This window comes from Rattus norvegicus, chromosome 6 (assembly GCF_036323735.1).
Source record: "Rattus norvegicus strain BN/NHsdMcwi chromosome 6, GRCr8, whole genome shotgun sequence".
Classification (NCBI taxonomy): domain Eukaryota; kingdom Metazoa; phylum Chordata; class Mammalia; order Rodentia; family Muridae; genus Rattus; species Rattus norvegicus.
The window spans coordinates 69,504,509-69,508,923 of record NC_086024.1 but is presented as its reverse complement, the minus strand read 5'-3'; the positions used below and the strand labels follow the sequence as shown (position 1 = coordinate 69,508,923).

The 4,415-nt window shown below is 32.9% G+C and overlaps 1 protein-coding gene across 3 annotated transcripts in view; it reads left to right on the top strand.

Moving 5' to 3' along the window:
- Window positions 1-1,941, top strand: part of Nova1 (NOVA alternative splicing regulator 1) — a 125,455-nt gene extending 123,514 nt beyond the window's left edge. For all 3 annotated transcript variants that reach the window (NM_001100541.2, NM_001414916.1, NM_001414917.1), the window contains one exon: window positions 1-1,941. This exon is cut by the window's left edge and continues 4,513 nt beyond it. The gene's annotated coding sequence lies outside the window, so the exon portion shown is untranslated.
- Window positions 1,942-4,415: the final 2,474 nt, after the last annotated feature.

Below are 4,415 nucleotides of genomic sequence, written 5' to 3'. Positions count from 1 at the left end.
CCGCCATGCACAAGCCTACCTGCACAGTAGAGATAGATTATTCCATCGCATTCAGATGGTTAACAGAGGTTAGCAAGTCCTGTATTATATATTTATATCGCTTTCTAAGAAAGTGCATATTAATGTTTACTTTAAGAATGTGTAAATGGTGCTATCAAGAATCTGATAAATTTTATCCCAGTTTTTTGTGTACCACTTCTAATGTATGAGATTTATTTTTTTATTGGAAAAAATAAACAGTATGAAAGCATTAAATTGGTAGATTTTAGTAATTTGACAATGAATGGAATCCCCATGTTACAGGCCCTATCTTTTCTTAGAAATTTTAATGGTGGTAATAGACTTCAACAGAGGTACTGGTTACAACATTCCTTTTAATCCATTCTTATGGTACATTCTTGATTCATATAATGATTCCTCACTGAGTCCTTAAGTAAATTTTGTTTACTGTAATTCTTCTCCAAGAAGGGAATTCTTGCTTTCCAAGGCAGCAATTGAAAGGAGATGAAAATACAATTTAACATTCTACATCCACAAACACAATTTAAGACCAGTTACTCTGTTAGTAGCAGAAATTCATTGATCATCAAATTCAGGGCAAGCATGGCTATAAGTAATAATTTTGAGTGCAATGTAATCTTAGAAATTTAATATATACACTTTATTTAAATGATGCAAACAGCCATATGAAATTCTTTATGATTAGAAAACAGGATGAACTCATTTTGCCTCCTGCTTGGTTTCTCATAAACATGAGTACATGCTATTGTTGTGCACTGTTGTCCATAGATGTCTTTTTACATAAAGGGTAAGTATCATTACTTTACAATTATTTTTGGAATTTTGCATGTTATTTTTGTTTCATCAGATATGTGCCCCCAATTAAATAACGTTTTTGCGAAAAAAGAAAGTATCAGAAACTTGTGTTAATTTTCAAAACAAAGCAAAGTGTAGAACATTATTAGATAGGATGTCATTCCACTGGTCTATAAAAACAAAAAGCAACTGTTCTTGAAAATTGAAGCATTACCTTGTATAATTAATAAAGTACATCAAATCAGATTTGTAAATAAAATATTGTTTAAATCTAAAGTATTCAATATTTTGATTAGATTATTTTTTTAAGGAAAATATTTAACGTGTATGTGCTGAATTTTTTTTTAAATAGTTTTTTATAATTGCGATGGAAGGGCAATTGTCTCATTAAAAGTGGTGCAGAGGCCAATACTTGGGTTGCCATTAGATATATAAACAAGTGAAAACTGTGGAACAAGTTTTAAGCTCATTTTGGAAAAAAAAACAGTTCTGTAGAAATGCATATTTGTATTTGTTTCTCTAATAAATCTGCAAATAGCTTTAAACACAAATTAGTTTTAATTATTTAAACATGAGTTCTGTTAAGTAACTTAATATCTGTTTTGCCTTACATTGTGTGAAAACATTGTCCTGTGGAAATGAATACAGGCTTATAGTGAAAATCAAGGTAGGTCTGCATTTATTTGAAAAAACCAAGCATTTAGCACTTAGGTGTGCTTACCGCTATGAAATCATTGGAGAATTTGCATAGAAGACAGTACTGCCCCATATCACACCAGCTAATCTACTGCTGAAATCAATAGAGGACCAGTTTGAATCTGCTTTAACTCAGTATCAAGTAAGAGACGAACAAGTAAGTGCAATCACATCTGAATGTTTGATACCGGAACCCTGATGGTGCCAGTGCTCTTCGTCAATAGAGCGAGGAAGTAATGTGGCTTCTCACTGCAGAGACCTGGTCTTCTTCAATGTGTTTTACACACAATTAAAAATATTGTCCCTGGTAACATGTATTCCATGAAATAGTATGAAATGTTTTAGGATAACATACAGTTGTCTCTCTGTTGTTAATATAGCATCTCCACTTTGAAAATGCTTGAAGGAGATAAATATACATGAAAATCACTGATGTGTCCAGTTTTCTGTTTTTTTGTTTTGTTTTGTTTTTGTTTGGCTTTTGTCTTTCTGGTGGAACAAAAATACTGTTAGCAGAAGACTCAATTGAACAACCCAGTCCTATAGATCTACAAAGAGGGTTCAAATTGCAATGAATAATTTGGATGGGCCATTTATCTTCAGTTTGAAAACTATTTGGAAACATCTGGATAATGAAAACAATTAAGCATTTCTTCTGGTTCATCCAATGTTATAGTTTTTATTTTTAATCTATAGCAAAAATACTGCATTTTAACTATTAGGTAGTTATGTCCGTTTCCTTTCTAAGGTAGTCTAACACAAATGTAAAATGATGACATCCCAAAACTCTCACAATCTTACACCATCATTAAGACACATCAAATCTGTAGTAGATAATGCACTATAATAAAATAATCCAGTATACTTAAAACATCTTGAATAGAGTTGGTGACTGTGGTGCTCTATGTTGTCTGTTTCAGGAGTAAACTTTGAAAGATTCTAATTAAAGAAAGACCACAGGCTTGGAAATCAGTCCACATTAACACTGTAAAACAAAACAGGAGTCTCAGTTTGAAGCCCACTTCAGATTTGAATTGTAATTTGAACATATATTGGCAAAGCACAAATCTCTTTGTAAAAGCCTAGCCCTAGTTTCTAAATATGTTGGAGGAAAGTGTTTAGGAAAATTCTACATGGATTATATTATTTAGATCATAATATTTAATCACTTGCTATTCACCACCTCATAGACACAACCATTAAAAGATCTTTAGCACTTAACAATTTAGCATCAAGATACATGAGAGTTTCATAGTTGCTTGGTTGGTTCATTGGTTTGGTTTGGTTTGGTTTAGTTTGGTTTGGGGTTTGGGTTTTCTTGCTGCTTTTGCTTTTGGGAGTTCATTTTCTTTTTGTTGGAGAGTCAATTTCTATAACTAATTGTACCTAGACTAGTGGTATAAAATTTATTTTGAAATGAGGAATGCTATATATACCCAAGGCTTTAAAAGAGAACATTTTAGAGGTTAAACTTCTATATTTAATTTTATTGTTTTTAGAAAATATCACTTGTGTATGTGTGACGTACTTAATCTGTGCTAGAGAACTTCAATGTATTCTTTTTTAATCTTCAAACTCATAAAACCAATCTACTATCTTCTAGAAGATAGGTGACCACATAGAAATACCATGCATAGCTGTGGAGTTTGCTTCTCACTCAAAGCCTTAAGTAATTGCTTGCACAGGTGTGGCTGATCACAAATGCTCTAACTTCCAGTGAGCATTTGAAATGTTTTATTTGGATTTTTAAAATGTAATCTGTCTCATTTTGGTACCTATTTTAAGACCAATAGAATTGCTTTAAGGGTTTATACTTATTATATCTTCGTTGGCTTCTTAAGTTTGTTTTATTTTTTTTAATCAGCTTTGGATTTCTAAGTAACTTTTCTTTATATGTTTATAATATTTGTTGAGTGTGTGGACCAATGATGAATCTTCTCCAATAGACTTTTAGAGCAATTTTTATATATTGATGTATCAGTCATCATAAATTTCAAAAATAAAATATCTTACGTGAAAATTTGAATCTGTATATAATTTAATTTCATATAGATGTCTTCAGTTTAAAAAAAAATGTTATGCTGGGGATTTAGCTCAGTGGTAGAGCGCTTACCTAGGAAGCGCAAGGCCCTGGGTTTGGTCCCCAGCTCCGAAAAAAAGAACCAAAAAAAAAAATGTTATATTTTCCAAATATCTGGCTTGGGCAAAAAGAGGAAGGTGATACAGGAGAATAAAACCTGGGCAAATTAGAATTCACAGAGTGACATCAAAGCCTAGCTGGGCCACAGCCACCCCATGGATGGCACTGAACCCACTCTGAGCCTGTTACACCATTATTCCCTGCATGCTTTCCTGTGTGTGAATGTGTCACCTTGCAGGTATTGTTCTCAGAGCTGTCACTGAAGTGTTTCCTGCGGTGATGTCGAAAACACTGAGGAGTACAGGAAAATGGCAACTTGCATGGTTTTGCTCTGGTGCCTTTGCTGCATCAAGTGCAGTTCAACACTCAACTCCTTTGAGACTTCTCTGTCCTTCGTTCATACTGATGACACTTAATCCAGACACCAAGAAATCAGGGAGATATTTTCACTAAATTTTTAATGTTTAAGTAGGGTATACTGAAGGCACAGAATTGATACTAAAATTAGAACTGGAGACACAAAGACCCTGTTTCTCTGAACAGTGGTTCTTAATGCTCAACTGAGATCATGTCATCTATCTATTTTGATCGTAGTTTTGAACAGAGTAATTATTTTTAACCAGCAAGGAGAATGTCATCACTTGTCTATAGTAAAACAGTTAAAACCAATATAATTAAGCTTATCACACCTCTTTTTATATCGCTTCAAATGTTTGGAAAAGCAGAGTTACAGTTACAATGCTATAATTATAATATTCATTAT